Raw genomic sequence first — 21244 nt, 5'->3', positions numbered from 1 at the left:
CACATCCCCATTATCTTTTCAGAAAACGAGAACATATTCTTTGCAGGTGTGGAAGATGGGAATCTTCACCAAGAACATAGATGCATGAGATGCAATGTCTGTCAGGAAAACAAGGTTCTTCCTAATCTTATCAGGCTAGAAAAATCTTAGTAATATTCAAGTCCAGGGTTCAAGGATATAGCAAGACATCCCCATTCAGTGGTATTAGAAGAACAGGTTTTAAGTCCATACAATCATATTTGAGAATCCAAAGGAAAAGATTGTTTGTCACTAAATTAGGCACAGGCCCTCCACTAAATTCAAATTATTCCCTAGAATGGAAAATCTGACTTGGACAACAATTCATGATGCAGTATTATTATTAACAGTATTTATATACGGCTTTTCAACAAAAAGTTCACAAAACAGTTTACAGGGGGAAAAAATCAAATAACTAATGGCTCCCTGTCCCAAAAGGGTTCACAATCTAAAAAGATGCAACACCAGCAGATAGCCATTAGAAAAGACACTGCTGGGGTGAGGTAACAACGCAAAGGGATTATTTGCACATTCAGCAGACTGGTAAGTTCCCAGTGCCATAACATTCTCCTATGTGAAAATAAGGCAAACATTCTATGTGAAAATAAGCTTCATGGTCTGCTGAAAAAAACAAGTGATGCCGACTCAAATGCAATAATAATTTATTGACTTGCCCACAACACAGTACGTGAAATGTTGAACAACAACCCAAAATCCAGATTAGATTCCTGCAACATGCTCTATGTGGGGCTGCCTCTGAAGATGGTCCAGAAACAGCAATTAGTGCAGAATGTGGTCGTGTGCTTGCTGGGACTCATTGATGTGACTCAGTCAGGCCACTGTTTCAATGACTACACTGGTTGCCAGTTTGCCTCCAGGCTCAATTCAAAGTGCTACTTTTGACTATTAAACCTCTTTACAACTTGGGTCCAGGGTATTTGAGGGACTGCCTCCTTCCATACAATCCAACCCATTCTCTCAAGTCATCCAAGGGGGCCCTTCTAACTGTGCCACCACCAGCAGAGGTGAGGAGGATGGCGGCAAGAGATAGAGCCTTTTCGGTGGTGGTGCCCCACCTGTGGAATTCTTCTCCTTCTGGACAGCTCCCTTCTCTTGAGACCTTTTTATTCAGGGAAGCCTTTTTATGCTGACACTGGGGGGGGGGGGCTGGTGTTTTTTTTATGAATGTATTTTAATCATAATTCAAGTTTATTGTGTTTTATTGTTTGAACTGTTTTTATCATATCAACGTTTTTAGTATTGTTTTATCATTTTCTTTGTAAGCTGCCTTGAGTGCCTTTAGTGGAGTAGAAAGGTGGAGCATGTATAAATAAATACCTAAACAAGTCATAAAATCTTGTTTAGTCATAAAAGTCATAGTGTTTACAAAAACACTAAACATGCACAGGCCAAACCTTTGACAATGATAATTTAGATCAATGTTTCCCAAACTGTGAGCCATGGCTCTCCAGGGAGCCACGGAAACCAGCCAGGGGAGCTGCGGAATCTTCACAAAAAACCCACTGCCTTATTCAATGTATAGGATAGTAGCCCTAATGTGGAGCTGCAGCCAATGGGTCCAGTAGGTCAAGGGAGCCACCAGTGAAAAACGTTTGGGAAGCAACGGTTTATTTAACACTTCCATCTCAGCTCAGGATGGTGTGACAGACACACATGCCGGTGAAACTGTTACTTGTGAATGAAAAGAAGGAGATGGCCAAATAATTCTTGTAAGAATGGAGTTCCGTGGTGTTGGTGCAACTCTTGAGAAGGTTCTACCAAGGTCTTGCCATGAATTTAAGCTGCACTCTTTCTCTCCCTTTAAACCCAGGGGAAGAGCAATCGCCAACACGTCTACAGTACCCTGATGGCAGGATGTTGCAATCTGTCAGCTTATTCCTTGATGGGGGTCACAGGTCCCACTCCAGTTTTTTATCAGGGTGAACCCCTTAACTTATCCCTCATAGAGAGCAATCCTAAACTGTCGTTGGGCCAGTGAAAATCCCTTGCACTAGCCCGGAAGGTTTGCAAACGTGCCATAAAACATGTTTGTGCCCACTCCGGGGTCAGCTGGGCAGGCACAAGGATGTGTGCCAGCCTGCAGAGACTGCATCCAGCAGCCGCTGCACCAAAGCCCAGTAAGTCCGCACCAGCCAGGGTCTGTGGGACATGAGAAGGGTGGGCAGGAGGCGTTTCGAGGCAGGAGGATGGCAGGCAGTGAGTGGCCTATGGGCAGGGGGCAGGAGGCAGAGCTGGGATGTGGCACTTATGCTGGATTCTAGCCCTGTTCCAAGGCAGCCTGGGGCAACCCCAGGCTGCTCAGATTTGCGCACCTCTTTAGGTGGCCCAGATTCAAGTAGACCCACTGAGACTGCTGTAGCTCTACTCGGAGTAAGGGGAATTATTTCTCCTTGCCTCAGGCCGAAACGCAGCCACATCTCCCCTTGCCTCGGATCGAACTCCAAATTTATGCTGCGTACAGTGCAGGCTTGCCGTCTTGCCTGTTGCAGTACAAGTTAGGATTGTGGTAATAATTCCCAAGTCAGTGGGGTAGCAGGTTTATTTATGGTGGCCTTCACTCATCATCTCAAAGTACCATATTGGACTAAGTGGATAATTCATAAAATTGTGGCACCAGCTAACTAATACCCCAATCCTATAGGGCCTTGCACCCACTGGAATGCCAGTTTGGTTGGCAGTTGACACTTTACTGCCATTGTAAAGGCTATCCAGAAGCATTCAAAGCCATGTGCTTCCAGGCCACCATCACAGACAACAAGGTGTATCCCACGTGCAGCGTCGGTGAGGAAAAGCCGGCTGACTTTAGTCCTTTCCTGACTCCTCCCTGCTCCTGTTCCTGCCGTACCTGCTCCAGTGGGTGTTGGCAGCTCCAGCAACAGACTTGAAACGCTACCGCCTCACACAGCAACCCTCCCAAAAATGGCCACTGACCGAGCACTACACACTCTGCCAGCATCCATTTTGACACAGTGGAAGTCTCTTCCATTGTCACAAAGCCCTACGCAGAACAGAGATCACTTGATCTTTGATTAAGGATTTGATGATGTTCAACTTTCTCCATTCCTTGAACACATCAAACAAATTAAAGGTTGAACTGAGTTCATGAGTTACTCTCTCAGATACTGATTATGTAAATAGGTCTTCATACCTTAAAGTGAATATAAAAACCGATTTACTTGACAAGATTAATGAGTGCTTCTTTTAAAATGCTTACATTAAATGCCTCAGAGGTCATTTGTACACAGATAAGAACATTCCCAGCTCTGATAGCATTGGCTGAAGGTAGCAGGTGAAAAGACCATTTTTAAGGAATCAAAAGCAACCATCTCAGGCTGCAGAAAACAGAAAGAAGTAAAATGTCAGAAGACGCAATTCATTCCTGTGAAGTTGCAGTGATACAACTTGGCTAAGCAGGAGAGAGACATGTGAATAGCTGAAGGTACTAGTTTTATCAAGTTGTTCAGATTTTCCATTTATTTTCATGTTTAAAGTATCTCTACGCTGCACACTACAGATTTTGTTTGCACCCTTTAGATCTCATCTTTTTTGCACTTCAACTTTGTCACAGCCAGTTAACACTGATGAGGAAGAAAGTATGCCAGGGCAACAGGATTTGATCTTTGCTTCCTCTTAACTATACTAAAATTGTATTTCCCCCCCCCCCCCAAAAAAAAAAAAAAAAGAATAACCAGGACATGTGCCTTTATAGTCAAACACTGTGGTCAGGTACAAGTGTAAGACTGAGTTGGCATATTAAAATGTGAAACATGGTCATAAACAATTGCAATCCATGCATTAATTACATCTTTTCCAGAATCTATACCAGGGGTGCTCAATACGTCAATCACGATCTACCAGTCGATCGTGAGGCAAAATGAGTCGATCGCAGGCTTCTCTTCCGTCCACGCATCCCTGGGAGTGAGCCCCGTTGACTCTACTGGGGCTGACTCTTGAGTAGACCTGGAGAGGAGCCGCTGGCAGGCTTCTCTCCCGTCCACGCATCCCTGGAAGTGAGCCCCTGGCAGGCTTGTGAGCCCAGGGAGTGAGCCCCTGGCAGGCTCCTCCCTGGGAAAGGAGCCGCTGGCAGGCTTCTCTCCCATCCACGCATCCCTGGGAGTGAACCCCCTTGACTCTACCGGGGCTGACTTACCTTTCCCCTGCTTTTGCACTGGTATGCATGGAGATCTGCCCCCCCCCAACTTCCATCTGTTGGTTCTGTGTGCAAGGGATTTTGTACTGGTCTTGCTGTGATGTCTATATAGAGATCTTCCCTCCCCCACACCTTTCCCCTGTTTTTGCACTGGTCTGTATAGAGATCTGCTCCCCCCCCCCACTTGTATTGGAATCGAGGAAGATCTGGTGAAGAGGTAGATGTGGTGTCAGCAGTGGCCCCTTTAAGGGTAAGGCCTGGGCATCCAGCAGAGTGTGCTGCACAGCTGCAGCCACTTGAAGGCAATAGGGCCCTCAGGAATATAAGAGCACCTGAGGCAGGAAGGGCTCCACTTATTTATGTGAGTCAGCCTTTTCCTACATGAAGATCATTAAGTCCAAGTACCGTTCCACCATGACTGATGAACATTTGGAAGTGTGCTTGAGGCTGGCTGTCAGCAGCTACTGTCCAGACTATGCATCCTTGGCTGATTCACTTCAGTGCAAGTCATCAAAGTAAACTCAAGTAATTACAAAAAAATGTTTATAGTTAATTATGTTGTGTTGTGCAATATTGGCTCATGCGGTTATGCAAGGTACACTAACATACATTGTACACATAAATGTTATATGTTATGATGGCGCGAACATTGTAAAAAAACTCTGGTAGATCTCCGGGCCTTGCTGGGTTTCAAAGTAGTTCTCGAGCCAAAAAAGTGTGAGCACCCCTGATCTATACCATATTTCTCAATCTTCACGTACCAGTCGTTATGGACAATACTCACATACTTCCATCAGGATGCAAACCTAAGGCTTCTTGTATCAGAATTTATTTTTGAAATAGACGTATAGTACTAACAATGCCAACAATGACATCATCACTCTGAAGTGACTATACATAATAAATCAGTATATGGCAGTTCTTTTCTTTTAAAAAAAAGCAGGCTGAATATTCAGCTGCTTTGAATGCCTGTTAGGGAGATAAAGCAGGGTATAACTTTGTAAGTCAATAAAAGAAATATTCATCCGACTGTTTCTGAAAGGATGCAAGCCTAAAGGCCCAATCCCATCCAATTTTCCAGCATCGATGCAGTTGTGCCAATGGACATTCTGGGGTGGGAGGAGGGGGGAATGGGAGGAGGGGCTGGACTAGGAGAGGGGTGGGACCAGTGGAGGCCTCTTCCACCAAATCCTATGCCCCATCATGTCATGCTCAGCAGCCCAACATGGGGTTTCTCAACTCTGCACCAAACAATTTAGCCAGCACAGACTCAAGAAGCCCCATTGCAGAGACTAGGGCTTTACACAGGGGAAGGGATCAAATGTCCCCTTCCCTTGAGGAGATCTCAGTGGCTTTCCTGGCCCTGTGAGATACAGTGGTGGCCGTTTCAGCACTTCTGTAGCTTGCAGCATGGGAAGGATAGGTTTGGGCTGCAAAGCATCTCTCAGCCATAATCTGCACCAGTAGCATCTGACTAAAACTGCTTTCCAGTCAACAAAGTACCTCATCTTGGATTTGAGAAGTCTACTGAGTAGGCCTACACACATTAACAAACATTCAGGAGAATATGCTGTTATAAAAAGATATGCTTTTCCAAAACAGACTGCAGAACAAATTATAATTCGAGACTCTCCAGAAATACAACTGTTCCACTGATGCTTGAAAATAACTCAGTGATCTGAACATCCTGTTCAGTGCCAAGCTATTTAAACTGAGCTCAGAAATGCAGATTCCTGCAGAAACTGAACCAACTGCTACAGTAAAAACCTGAAATCCATCGCTACTAGTTCTGACTAGCTGAAACTACAAACTCTAGACAGAGGTTTCTAGTGTTGCCCAGGAAGAACTGGAAGTTACTGTTTCTTGCCTGTTGGGAGAAATCAATTTGGACTGTGCAGAGCCACTATAAATGGGTTCTTACTACATGCCTTCCAGTCAAAACTAGAAGGTCGAAGTGGTCTTTTCAAAAGTAGAAAGTGCAGTGCTGCTTAGGAAGAACCCATTCATGCTTCACCAATAATGTTCATGATTGATTGGGATTTCCTAGTTGGAACTATAAAATACCACTTCTGTCAGGAAGAACTAGTTCCAACTAGTTAATACCAAAAACCTCAAACACTGCCTGAATCACCTCACTCTGACAAGTCAGAATGAGTTTCTCCTGACAGATGTGGTAGTTTCTAGTTCTTCCGAGGCAACACTGGAAACCTAAGAACATAATAACAGCCCCACTGGATCAGGCCATAGGCCCATCTAGTCCAGATTCCTGTATCTCTCAGCGGCCCACCAAATGCCCCAAGGAGCACACCAGATAACAAGAGACCTCATTCTGGTGCCCTCCCTTGCATCTGGTATTCTGACATAGCCCATTTCTAAAATCAGGAGGTTGTACACGCACATCATGGCTTGTGTCCCGTAATGGATTTTTCCTCCAGAAACTTGTCCAATCCCCTTTCAAAGGCATCCAGGCCAGGTGCCATCACCACATCCTGTGGCAAGGAGTTCCATAGACCAACCACACACTGAGTAAAGAAATATTTTCTTTTGTTTGTTCTAACTCTCCCAACACTCAATTTTAGTGGATGTCCCCTGGGTCTGGTATTATGTGAGAGTGTAAAGAGCCTCTTTTCTAGGCTGAAGAGGCCCAAACGCCGTAGCCTTTCCTCATAAGGAAGGTGCCCCAGCCCAGTAATCATCTTAGTCGCTCTCTTTTGCACCTTTTCCATTTCCACTATGTCTTTTTTGAGATGCGGCGACCAGAACTGGGCACAACCAGACAAAACCTCTGATGCCATCTGGAGTCTCTAGTTTGGACTAATCAGAACTAATAAAGACAGATTTTGGATTTCAATGGGAACACCAGTAGTTATAGACATATAACTGAAAACAAAATGTAGACTCCAAAATTCATCTCCCACACTTCAGAACGCAGAAGGAAATATCTGTACATGCAGAGCCCAAAGAGAAGTCACACATTGCAGGCTGCTCTAAACACAGCTCAGAAGCATTTGAAAAGGAAGGTCATGATGTATCACATCCAGTACTTCCCAGTTACAAAGAGAACAAGTATTTTTATTCTACTATTAAGAATACAAAACAGTACAATAAATATTTTGATGTTTGACATTTTCAGATGCAGTTGGTTAGAGCAGATTTTCTATGCCTTTCATAACCTGACAGCTTAATGCCATGTCAAAAATTATTCTCCCATTTTGTTTTTTTGCTTTTGTTTATAACACATCACTCATGTCCTCTCTGCATGTTATGTTAGTTACTGGGCTTGCAGAAGCATTGACTGATTGGTTTTTCACATCCCCCTATCATCCAAAGTGAGGCTTTCAGGGTCACGTCATGGATGGCTGTAAAACTAATGAATTTGCAGGTTGTATCTAAGAATGAAACTGCAAATCCAACTGAATGTAATGACAGATTCAGCAGCAATATTACCCACACTTGCCTGAGAGTAAGCTCCATTGAATACAGTTGGGCTTATGCTTGAGTAAACATACATAGGATTGTGCTGTCACTGATACTGCCTGACCATGGTTCAGTGTGGTATGAAAACCCAGTGCAGAATCTTCCAATGCACATTGGTTTCTGATTTACAATACAAGTAGGGCCTTCGTACTCGCAGGGGATGTGTTCTTGGACCCCTTGCAGATACCAAAAACCGCTGATAAGCAAATTCGCAGTTTTTAGTCCCTTAAGTCCTATGAAGGTGGCTTCCTCAGCCCTCAGAATGCCTTTAAGGGCATTAAAAACATCACTTCCAGGTTTTTCTCTGAAAATTGGAAGTCCTTTTTTTTTTTTTTTTTTGGCCTCTAGGAAGCATTCTGAAGCCCGCAGAGTCCATGGGCAGATGCACACAGTCCCTGCAGGCTTCAGAAGGCCCACTGGCAGTGACTGAAGCACCAGCTACAGTCACCTTCAGAGGGTTCAGGCTGGGCCAAGTTTGGCTCAGGGGGACCTGTTTTGAGCCTGATCTGCAGATGGAAAATCTGCAGGTAAGTAGTCTCAACTTGTATTACCAGAGCAAGATTCCAGTCTTGAAAACTTGATGGTTTACACCTAAAAGTGTCAAAGTGCTTTAATAACTGTGTGTTAAAAAATACTGAATCTGTTTAAATTTTGGTTAGGAGATCACCCATATACTATTTTTGTTATGAATAACATTTTTCTGGCACAGACTTGGGTGTTATGAAGCATTCTGTAAGCACACATTCTCTAGCTCCACAAAAAGGGGGAGGGAAGGGGTGCAGACAATATTTGCTGGAACTTGTGAAATCAGCCCATTGTAATCACTCCAGTTCTTCGCCACCCTGACCACAAATACGTTTAAAGGAGATGGAAGAGAATGAGAGCAGCACAAGAAGCACTAAGTGGTATTACCTAGGTAGTCACAGATCTGCATGGAGTTTACATGATCTCTGCTTTCCATACAGAACCCTTATGAGGAAGCTCCAGAATTTGGGCTGTGGTGAAACATTGTTAACCCATTAATCCAAGTGAATTGGAAGTTGTGGATAGTAAAATATCCATCAAAGTCCACACAATATACACTCAGCTTGCTTCTTCTGTGGCTGTTCATAAACTTTTCAGCTGCTGAAGAATGGGGATGGAACCATGCAGTAACACACTCACCCACTGCTGTTATAAAGGTGGGCCTTCTAGTTTGATGAATCCTGGGATTGGGCCTTCCAGGGTACATGGACCTTCTGCTAGTGCCCAACCTGGTCAACCTCTGACACAGGCTCGGTTATATGAAGACTTCCCAGTGCCTTTAAAGTTCTTCCAGAAAGTGTTTCCATGTGTCTGCCTCAAAACTATACTTCTCCTCTCCTCCCAGAAAATGAGTAAACTCTCTCATCTTTCATAGATTCTTGCATGAAGGACAAAAGAAAAGGAGGGATCCAGGTTTACAGCCCACAGATGAGGCTGATGAGCTGAGAATCAGTATCTGACAGCACAATCCTAACATTCCACTGGTGAAGCATCTGCTGCGTTGGCCTAGAGTGCCACAAACATGCAGTAAGGCATGTTTGTGATTACCGGTGGGGCCTCAGTACCCACAGGGGATCCGTTCTCGAACCTCTCAAGGATACAGAATTGCAAATAATCATATTCGTGATTTTCGGCCTCATAAGCTCTCCAAAGGAGACTAAAGCTGTGCTCTAGTCACCTCTGGAGGACTTTCTGAAGCCCACAGAGGCACTGTGTGTCCGCCCACTATCTCTGGGGGCTTCAGAATAGCTGTTCTCGCCAAAAAATGCTACTTCCAGTTTCCCAAGGAAAACCAGCAGTGCTGTTTTTATTCCATAAAAGGCATTCTGAGGGCCTGGGAGTGGCATAGCTAAGGAGGTGCAGGGGGGAGCAGTTTCACTGGGCAACATGCTTTAGGGGGGCAACAAGCCGAGCTTGAGTTAGTAGCGGGGCTGCAGGGCTGCTTACCTTACTCGGCGGAAGGGGACAAAAGTCCCCTTCTCCCAAGGCGCCTGCTCGGGAGGCGCAGGATCCGGCAGCAGCCCTTCTCAGTGCTGCCAACTGGGCGCCCTGGGCAGCTCAGGATTGGGCTGCCCGACTGTCAGGCTTCAAGCAAGGAAGTGGTCACACATGGCATTGATTCCAGACTGTTCATAAATATTGGCAACACAGACATACGCACAGCAGCCTAGAGGCAAATACTCTAATATGCATAAAACAGTCTATGAATGCTTTTGCGATCATGTGCTTTTACCAGCACAGAAAACAATTAATATGAACAAGGATAAAGCAACTCTGCAAAGGTTTTAAAATAAGTCTATTTGGGGATATTTTCTTCGAACACGAAAAGCAGGTCCCTCCCCAACAACTGGCATCCTTAGGCAAATATTGAGAGGTCACTACCCCAGATGAGTCCAACACAGGATCCCCACTTTCCTTCCTCCTGGAAGGGGACTGTCCCATACCTTTCTTCCTTCTTGTTCTATGTGCTCCCTGAAAAGCGACTCCTAGAGGTCAGGTGACCTTCATGAACAGGATGGCATGTGTTGCACAAGGTTACAGGGGAAGGGGGAATTACTGAAATTTGGCACTCTGTGCAAACAGCGTTATTATACCAATAACTAAAAGCAGGGCTTTTTTTGTAATGGAATGCACCGGAACGGCATTCCGGCACCTTTTTTCCCCCTCCTCCTGGCCCCCACCTTTTTCCCCCTCCCTGCACTGTCCAGCACTGCTCGCTAGGGAGGGATTTGAACCTCCAACCTTCCTCCTGGCCCCCACCTTTTTCCCCCTCCCTGCACCACCCAGCACTGCTGGCTAAGGAGGGATTCGAACCTCCAACCTTGTGCTCCACAGCCCAGCACTCTCTCCATTGGGATATAGGAAAGCCTAGAGTGACAGTGTTCAGAACTAATATATAAGGTCCTGAGCCCAGCTGGTGGCCTCAAGTATTAGTTCCAAACACTTTGAGCCTAAGACTTCCAATGGCTCAATTAGTAAAGTGCTGGTCTGTGGAGCCAGAGGTTGGGGGTTCAAATCCCCGAAAGGAATAATTTTTCTTCTTCTTCTTCTTCTTTTTTAGATGGGGAGGTAAATAAATAAAAGATTACACTTGTTAATCTTAAACTTGTTCTTGTAAGTGGGTTCCTGCACCTTTTATTTTTTTTTACAAAAAAAGCACTGCCCCTGCCTCACCGCACTCACAGCTCTCGCCTGAGCCCAGCCCGCCTTTCCTCTCCCCGCGCTCTGCTTCCCCATGCTCAGCTACCAAGCCGGTGAGGGCGTGGGGACGTGTGCTGAGGAGGAGGACGACGACGAGGGACAGCCAGCCAGTCAGCCAGCCAGGGAGACGGGTTGCAGCACCCAGGTACTGGCTTGGCAGAGGAGGGGGGGAAGGAAGCTGGCTGGTGCAGCCCCTGCACCTGAGACAGCCTAGGCATGTCTACTGAGAAGTAAGTCCCCTTGTGTTCAGTGGGGCTTACTCCCAGGCAGTGCTTTTTTTGTAAAAGAAAAGGTGCAGGAACTCACAACTTGTTAATCTTTTATTTATTTATTTATTTATTTATTTATTTATTTATTTATTTATTTTTAAACCATTTTTTATTGGAGAAATAAAATCTTTTTTATGTGCTTCCCCCCTAAAGATGAACTTACTTCTGAGTAGACATGCATAGGATTGGGCTGTCAATCTCCACATCCCCTTCCCCCTAGCTACTTTTTCTACACATGGGGAAAAATACTGTACAGGTGCACTTGTAGCGTGTAGTATGTAGTGTGGCACTACTTCGAGGAGAGGAAGCAGTGAATGGATTCTGAAAAATGGCTTACATGCGTTCCATGTAGTAAAATTACTCTAAGCAACTGTGGGAGTAAGAACAAAAAAGGAATCCTTACACGAGAGGGGTCCTTAGGTGCACATAGAAACAGCTACGTTTGCAAACAAGCGATTAAATATGGTTTAATTCAGGTATCAGAATACTCTGTGTCTTTGGGAAGGCGCTTGGCATGCAACTGTATGTTCTCTGCTGCCCTGAGCAGCTGCTGTGCATTGCTGGAGAGGAGCTGCAAACGCTGGCTGGCGGAGGGCATACTTGTGGGGGAAGGATGAGGAGGATCTCTGGCAAGGCTGGACAGCACGTTGTACACACGTAGAAACCCTTTTCACCTGCCCTTAGCATGTGCAAACGGGTGCAGATATATATCTCTGCCAGGATTAAGAGCCCAATCCTAGGTATGTCTACTCTGAAGTAAGTCTCGTTCTAGTCAATGGAGCTTACTCCCAGGAAAGTGCCTAGGATTGCAGCCTAAGAGCCCAATCCTATGCATGTCTACTCAGAAGTCCACTTTAGTGAGTGGGGCTTACTGTGGATAGGATGGCAGCCTCAGGGCCCAATCCTGTGCCTGTCTCCTCAGAAGTCAGTCCCATTAGAGTCAATGGGGCTTCCTCCCAGGAATGTGTGGAGAGGACTGCAGCCTCAGAGCCAAAGCCTATGACTGTCTCCTCAGAAGTCAGTCCCACTAGAGGCAGTGGGGCTTCCTCCCAGGAAGGTGTGGAGAGGACTGCAGCCTCAGAGCCAAAGCCTATTGCTGTCTCCTCAGAAGTCAGTTCCAGTAGAGGCTGTGGGGCTTCCTCCCAGGAAAGTGTGGAGAGGACTGCAGCCTCAGAGCCCTTCCTCTGCCTGTCTACTCAGGCTGCAAGGCTATGACACTTTCCCAGGAGCAAGCCCCATTGAGCACAATGAGACTTACTTCTGAGTAGACACACCTAGGCTCATGCTGCAGATTGGCATGGGGGCTGTACCAGCCAGCATCCTTCCCCTCCTCCTCCGCCAAGCCAGTACCTGGGCGTTCCGTGGGTGCCGCAGCCTGTCTCCCTGGCTGGCTGTCTATCCTCCTCCTCGGCGTCGGCGCATGTCCCCCACGCCCTCCATTGGCTGGAAGCTGCGCAGGGAAGCGGAGCGCGGGGGGAGGGGAGGTGGGCTAGGCTCAGGCGAGAGCTTGGGGATGGGGCAGGAGGGGGTCGTTGTGTGGTCAGGCAGGGGCCAGGCGCCCGCCCACCCTGCACCCCCCAGCACCTACCCAGCGAATGCCTCTGTTTTGCTCCCCCCCTGGAATGCCTCCGAAGGGGAGGGGCCCCTACAAAAAGGTGCCAGAACTCCGTCCCCCCACGTTCCATTAGAAAAAAAGCCCTGCTCCCAGGAAAATGTGGATGGGATTGCAGCCCAAGCCTATGCAGGTCTACTGAGAAGTAAGTCCCCTTGTGTTCAGTGGGGCTTACTCCCAGGAAAATGTGTATGGGATTGCAGCCCAAGCCTATGCAGGTCTACTCAGAAGCAAGTAATTCATTCATTTTTATAGTTATGAATATAAGGCTTGGCTGATCTAAATTAATTAAGCAAAAATTATTACTAATAATTTAGTAGCTTTGTAATGTCATCAACAAGAGATTTAGGTTTTTAACTATAAATGGGGAAGCTTAAGTGTCCTTGCTGCATTATAATAACACTTAGGAAATATGTATTCCTCTGTGCAGTAGGTCAGATCATTGTTGTCTATTAATTTTTGGTTTTTTTAGACTATATTTAATAATCACTATTATTATAATGGGGAATGGGGACATAGTACACAGGGGAAAGGGGGGAACCACAAAAGATGGGTTAATGAATTGATTAAGTTATGAAGTTATGAATCAAAAATCATGTGGTCACACACCCTCTATTGGTTCAAGATGAGTTGTAAAATAGATTATATTCCGGTATTATATAATTTATCTATTTTACAATTCATCTTTTGTGTTTATTCTTCTGCACCCCCCCTTGTGTACTTATATTGCGCATTCATTGTTATCTGATCACATATTTCTCTTTTTTTTTTTTTTTGCACCAATCATGTTTCAATGTCTTGAGCCAATAGAGGGTATGTGACCACATGATTTTTGATCCATAACTTGTTTATTAATCAATTAATTAACCCATCTTTTGTGCCCCCTCTCCCCTGTGTGCTAATTGATTTGGGTTCAAACAAATCTGTAGAGTGATGTAATGTAATCATTTTTTATATTTTGCCTTCATCAATTGTTTTAAAACTTTTAAAACATTTAATAAATATTGGTTAATTAATTTTTTTGGTTGTTACATATTTGCAAATACATGCAACAAGCCGTGATATAATCCTTTGTGTACGCTCCCGAGGTGGTCCATCTCTTTTTGTTCTTCTCTCTTGAAGATCTCCCCTCATTTTCTAGTTCTTAAGTAGATGGGGAATGGGGATTTAAAGAGAGAGAAACGAGATGAATAAATAAATAAATAAATAAATAAATAAATAAATAAAAGATTTATTTTATTTTAAATAAAAAATATTATATATATATATATATATTTAAATATATTTTAAAAATATTTAAAATATATTTAAAATATTTAAAAATTTTATTTTAAATAAAAAATATTTTTATATATATATATATATATATATATATATATATATATATATATATATATATATATAATAAAATATTTTATTTTAAATAAATTTAAAAATAAATAAATAAAAGATTAACAAGTCGTTAGTTCCTGCACTTTTTTTTTTTTTTTTTTTCAAAAAAAGCACTGACTAAAAGGAGTTTGTTTCGGGTGAGTAATACATTTTGATGCAACTGCTTGTGCATATGAAATGCAGTGTTTTTCTTTTCAACACTCTGTTTGCGTATAGAGAAAGAGTAGCATCATTTTTGACTACTACATTATTCAGATACTGCATATCTAAGTTTCCAAAGCCTTCAGGCTCTACAGTAGGTCAAACACTGTTGAATTCTCAGGCTTAATAATTCTGAAGTGTATATAGTACTCTATTTTTTTAAATGATTACATATTTCATGTAGATTTAACTCTTGGAAGTACAATGCTGCAATTCAATGTGGACCCCATGCTGTGCACCTGTGCCTGGGTGTTATGACGATGGCTTGAATGCTTAAAAGTCACATATGTGTAGTTCCAAAGCTGTAACTGTGTTGGGGTCCAATCCTATCCAATTTTCCACTGCTGGTGCAGTTGTACCAGTGGGGTGAGCACCGCATCCTGTGGCAGAGGGGTAGTCACTGGGGCCTCCTTAAGGTATGGGAACAGGTGTACTCTTACCAAAGGCGCTGCATTGTGGCTACACCAGAGCTGGAAAATTGAACATGATTGGGCCCTCACCCTGTAACAGCAAAAACAACAGAGGGTGCAATCCTAACCCCTTATGTCAGTACTTTCCAGCACTGGCTTAGCAGTGCCAATGGGACGTGTGCTGCATCCAGCAGTTGGGTGTCGCTCATTGAGGCCTCCTCAAAGTAAGGGAATGTTTGTTCCCTTACCTCAGAGCTGCATTGCCCTTATGTCAGTGCTGGACAGAATCTGGTGGCAACTTAAAGACCAACAAATTCCTTGTAGCACAATCTTCGGTGGACTATAGACCTCTTCATCAAGTACATTTGTGCAGGCAGCTATGGAATAGGGAAGCAAACCAATATATGCCAGGAACAGACAGTTCTCACTTTTACACACATGCACTCTCTCTCTCTCTCTCACACGCACACACACACACACGAAAATGCATCATAACTTTTACTTGCATCATCACAAACAGTATGCATATAAAAAAAATCCTGATGAGCCCACAATAAATTAGATCTAGTGTATTCCATCAACTATTATGTGCACAGTTGTGCACAGCTATTTCAATGACATTTGTGACAGTGAATCTGGTTCTCTACATTTATAGTAAACATTGAACATGATATTTTAACCTCCTCCGCTTTTGATCTAGTTCAGGCAAAGTCTAGCCCAGAGGTGTCAAACATAAGGCCCAGGGGCCGGATGTGGCCCACGGAAGCTTTTTATCCAGCCCTCAGGCTGGCTCTCAGCTGCTGAGCAGTGCTGAGGTGTTACTGCTATAAGGACAGCCCACATGAAAATTGGGCTGTTCCATAACTTGAAATATGATTAAGATTTGTGTATTTTCTCTTGTCATTTGCAGCTAATGAGTTCCTAAGTGAGAAAAAGTGCTTATTTTTGGTTATGACCTGATTAATGACATCATTTCCTGCCTAATGACATCATTTCCAGCCCTCAGCAGACACTATGAATGCTGTTCAGCCCTTGGTATGAAACGAGTTTGACACCCTGGTCTAGCCCCACTGCTGAAACCATTGTTGATGTAATGCTTTTGTTCTTTCAAATGAGTACAATAGCAAGTTTAACATGCATAACATAAATAATCATGAACCACAAATGAAATTTTTGCTCTACTCCACAAGAAATTTGTGACAAATTCCTTGTTCTAATATTTGGAGAAATGTACAGAAATCAATCCAACAAACCCAACAACTAGATTTATGCATGCTTCGCTTTCCCAGAATCCACATTTCTAACACCTTTAATACTGATTTTTAAACAAAGCACAAAAAGACATACTTCAGCCCAAGTTTCTTCATGCATCTCTGCAATCTTTCCAAAAGCTGATGTTAGAAACAAAACAATCAGAGAATTGTGCTTCAGAATCGCTGGTAATGTTGTAAGGGATGCTAAGATCCAGCTCTCTGACTATGAGCTGCAAACTCTTGGGTCCTGCCATTTACATAAGAACATAAGAAAAACCCCTCTGGATCAGGCCATAGGCCCATCTAGTCCAGCTTCCTGTATCTCACAATGACCCATCAAATGTTTCAGGGAGCATACAAGACAGTAAGATACAACCTGCGTCCTGGTGCCCTCTCCTGTATCTGGCATTCTGAGATAGCCCACCTCTAAAATCAGGAGGTTGCACACACCCAACATGGCTTGTAACCTGTGATGGACTTTTCCTCCAGAAATTTGTCCAATCCCCTCTAGGCGAGATGCCATCACCACATCCTGTGGCAGAACACCACATTCTGTAGCATCTCCTTCCCCCATTGTATCTGTTCCGTCAAAAATCATTGCCTGGGGTTATTCGCAGCAATCAGTATGAGTTTAAATAATCAAAAACCCACATGGCTTTGCTCCACAATTGTATGGGCTTTTCTTTAATTAAAACATCACATCTGAAACTTTCTCCTTCCACACCTGTGTCTGTTCAGTCAGTTATTAATGGTTAGCAACCTTCAGTCTCGGAAGACTATGGTATAAGCCTACAGCACCCAGTATTCCAAAGCGGTCTCCCATCTAAGTACTAACCAGGCCTGACCCTGCTTAGCTTCCGAGATCAGATGAGATCAGGCATGTGCAGGGTAACAGTTGCTGCAGTCAGTTATTAGAACTGACTGTTAATTCAGTGCCTTCTCATGGAACTCAAATCATTATGCTCTCCCTACCATAGAGAATATAAGGCAGATGGGCTGTTTTCAAACCATCTGTCCTAACTTCATGATGGAGTTCATGCTTTAATTTTTCACTAGCTGCTTCTATAATGCTACTAGCATTATAGTGACACCTGGTGACTAACTGTAAACATTGTATGCATTGTAACAATATTTAAAGCAGAAGCCAAAGATGGGTAGAGTGGAAGAATTCAGGGAATGCAAAGTGCTCATATTGTTCTTCATTAAACAGAAATCTGCAACCTAATCCATTTACCTACTGAAAAGGACAAATTGCATTTATTCTGTAATCTCATCCTCCCACCTTTCTACTCACATATAGCGAACCTGTTCATACACACAGTGTTCTTAAAAATAACACAAAGAGTAATTGATAAAACCTTCATCTCAGTATATCTAAGTACATATATTAAAAGTTGAAAACAAGACCGATCTTCATTATTAGAGTAAAATTCCTGAATAAATTTGCCATTCTTGGCTACTACAACATTCAGCTACTGAGTCATGTATGCATCTTATGCACCAAATGATGTTAAGAGCTCAGGTTCTGACATCTGAGGACAGTGGATATTTACATTTGAACATTGAATCCAGTTCAGGTTCCAAATCAAGCAAGTTACATAAATCTTTGGATGCCAGAATGGTTATTCTACCCACAAATGAATTTGACAAATATATTGCAATTACCTGATTCAAGATGATATAACTATTGTGAATGCAGAGCAGAATGACATTTGCCTGAATGCCAAATTGTTAAATGTACAGAAATAATGCATTTTTGACCAAACTAACCAATACATAATTAGAAGTTGGCTTTCAAAGAGCACCTCATTTACATAGATTACATAGAAATGATCCATCTGAAATGTTGTGCAGTTCTTGAAAGATAGAACCTTTCTTCAATTGTAAAAATCCCTACAGGGATTTAGAACAGCCTGCCTATGTAAATCGCCTTGAATTAAAGTCTGAGGAGAAATCTGACGACCAAGAAAGGCGATATATAAATACCTGTATTATTATTATTAATAGATTCTGAACTGAGTGTGTAATTTTTGTAGAATTGGCTGTATATTTTGTTTCATCTGTAGACTAACTATAAGATTAGGGCCAAATTCCATCCAACTTTCCAGCCCTGGTGTAGCTGTGGCAAAGGGGTGTGCACTGCATCTTGTGGTGGTTATAGAGGCCTCCATAAGGTAAGGCAACATTTGTTCCCTAGCCTTGAGGCTGCTCTTGCAGCTGCACTGGCGCTAGAAAGTTGAATAGGGTTGGGCCCTCACTTCTGTACATTAACAATGACAAAACTTAGTGATGCTCCTACCAGTGACCACAACCCTACCAGTGACCATCTTTCCCCTCCAGAATGCCAGAGAAATGATGCCCAAGGTTACAGTAGACATGGAACAGGGGGTGGTGAAAGTCACTCCAGAGCTTCTACTACAACAGGAGTGATAATGCCATCAGCAGGAGGTAATGTCATTAGCACAACATCAGAGACTGCCTTTGAAACATTCTTCAAAAAGGACCTTAACTGAGAAGCATCAGGCTCAGGGGGTGGCAAACTGAGAAATTTGCCTAGGAGCATGTTAATGCCTAGGCCAGTGGTTCTCAAACTTTTCAGAGATTTACTCCCTAAGTAAGTCTTTGCAGAGGAGCAGCAAAGACAGTGACACAAATCCCAGGATTGTTCCCCTGCAGAGTGCAGCACGCACTGCAGAAGCATGGCTGTATCAGCAGGAGAGGGAAAAGAGGAAATGATAGCATTGGGGCCTTAATGTAACATGAGCTAGACTGTCTCTCAGACAGTATGAAAAGGAAATGACCTAGACCAGTGGTACTCAAACTGGTGGGTCACAATCCACCAGTTCGTGTAAAGGTTCCCTGTCCCTTTAAGGGGCAGGGAAAGGGAGAGGCAGCAATGCCAGGATCGCATCGCTAAGGAGGGTAGGGGTGCTTTTACTCACATAGGGCTGTAGCAGGCTCGAGAAGGTGCGGGGAACCCCACAGAGACTCCCGCTCAGCTCCCTGAGGCTTGGAATGTTGAGAAAAAAGTGAGCACAAACCACCTCCTGGTTGCATTCGCAAACAGGAAGTGGTGTGTGCTCACCTTTTTCTCAACATTCCAAGCCTCAGGGAGCCTTGTAGAGGGCTGTGCAGGACTCCCTGCACCTCCTGGAGCCTGCTACAGCCCTATGAGTAAAAACACCCGTCCCACCCTCCTTAGCTATTCTGGCATTGCTACTTCTTCCTTTCTCCCGCCCCTTAAAGGGACAAGGGAACCGTTACACAAACTGGTGGCCATTTCCTTTTCCATGCTACCTGAGAGACAGTTTTTAGCTCATGTTACATTATGGCCCCAATCTTATCTTTTCCTTCTCCCGCTGATACAGCCATGCTTCTGGATACAGCCGTGCTGCATCCTGCAGGGGAACAATCCTGAATGTCTCATTTGGGTAAGGGAATATTTGTTCCCCAGTGCCAGAATACGTCTACTACTTAGACCAGTGCTAGCCATTTTGCTAGTTCAAGTCCAAGTGGACCTGGAAAGGCAGATCAAGGCCTGGAAGAGGGGGTAGGATATCACCAGCACAGCTCCTACTGATATCACTCCCTTTTAGCACTCATTCCATCCATCTCCTCCCTGTTCTTTTCCCTTCTCACCCCATTCCACCCTCCCCACCACCCTCCCACCCCTTCCCATCACTGACTTACTGGAGCTGAGGGATGTGGAAGATCTGCTGGTGGGTAGCTGCTGGCTTTTGCTGTTTGTGACAGAGGCCCAGCTGCTCTGGATGGCATGGCACGTTTGCAACAGCCATGAAGGCTCTTACACAGGCAGAAAGTTAGTTCCTGAAGCATAAGGCCTGTTTAGGATCAGGCTGAAAGCCTGCAATCAAATACATACTTACCAGGTAATAACTCAGTGGGACTTCTTGAGTAGAAATGCAAAGGATTAGTGCTGTAAGTCCTGTTGAACAAAGTGGGACATACTTCTAGTAAATATACTTAGGCCAGCAGTCCTTTAGATTTATTTGGGGTGCATTTTAATCCGGTTTTTTCCAGTTTAATACTCTGGATTTAAAACTATTGTAACCTATTCCAAACACAAGAGTTTTAATAATAAACTTTATTTCTATCCCGCCCTTCTCCCTAAAGGGACCCAGGGCGGCTACCCAGGGAGTTTGGGATGACTTGAGCTAGATTAAGTATAAAAAGTTTCCAAGTAGGAATAATCACCACACCACTGATAATGCTACATCACCACGTACACACATGCCCCACATTTGCAGGGGTTTCGGAACCCCACCACAGATACCTGAATCCTCAGGGACCCCCCACCCTCCAGAGGTGAGGGGAGCTGTTCTCCCCTCACCTCCGCAGGGTCTTCTGAGCCAGGGCCCTCATAATACCTTTTAAAGGCATTAAAAAGTTACTTTTACTTTTGCAGAAAAACCAGAAGTTATTTTTTTTTCTGCTTGTAATAGTCATTCTGAGATCTACAGAGGCTGTGGACAGATGTGCACAGCCTCTGTGTTGTCAGAAGACCCTCCAGAAGCAAGAAGAGTGCAGAGACCCTTGGGGGCCCACTTGCATCTGTGGTTAACTGAAACTGTTGATATGGGAACTGCCAATATGGGGCCCCCCTATAATGTCACTGAGGGCCCAATCGTATGCATTCCAGCTACTGATGCAGGCATGTCAAAAAGGCTTGTGCTGTATCCTTTGGGGGGCAGTCTGGGAGGTCTCCTCAGAGTAAAGGGAAAATGTTCCTTTCCCCAGGATGAAGCCTCTATGGCACAGAAGAGTCTATTCAGACCTGTGATACCAAAATCGCTGGCACAGGTCCATGTGGACCCAGGTCATGGGATCAGGTATGGGAAGAGGGCTAGGATTCGGCTACTGCCGCTGAACCTGCCTCCTTCCTGGAGTCAATCCACCCTTCCCCCACACCCACTGTGGTCCCATTCTGTCCTTCATCCAGCCCTGTCATTGTCTCATTCTGCTTTCCCCTGCCCCATTCTGCAATCCACCAACCTTGTTCCACCTCCCCTGCTGACTTATCTTGATCAACAAACCTTCCTGCTGTGCACACCTCTGTGTGCTGCTGGAGTACCTTTGGAGACTGCTATAAGGCAGTCACCATGCAACACCAGCCCGTAGAATTGGGCTGTGAGATGCACATTCTCAGGAGAAAAAAACCCAGCAGCTGTCAAAAGGATTTTTGTCACACCCAAACT

The 21244-nt window shown here is 44.3% G+C and overlaps 1 protein-coding gene and 1 pseudogene across 2 annotated transcripts in view; both read right to left on the bottom strand.

The window, feature by feature from the left end:
- GABRB3 (gamma-aminobutyric acid type A receptor subunit beta3) overlaps positions 1–21244 on the bottom strand; it is a 160635-nt gene that overhangs the window by 63099 nt on the left and 76292 nt on the right. The gene's annotated exons all lie outside the window — the stretch shown is intronic.
- Positions 16815–16934, bottom strand: LOC136646969 (5S ribosomal RNA; annotated as a pseudogene).

Source organism: Tiliqua scincoides, chromosome 3 (assembly GCF_035046505.1).
Source record: "Tiliqua scincoides isolate rTilSci1 chromosome 3, rTilSci1.hap2, whole genome shotgun sequence".
NCBI classification, from domain to species: Eukaryota; Metazoa; Chordata; class Lepidosauria; order Squamata; family Scincidae; genus Tiliqua; species Tiliqua scincoides.
Note: the sequence above shows the minus strand (reverse complement) of the source record. Positions and strands in the feature narration are given on the sequence as shown.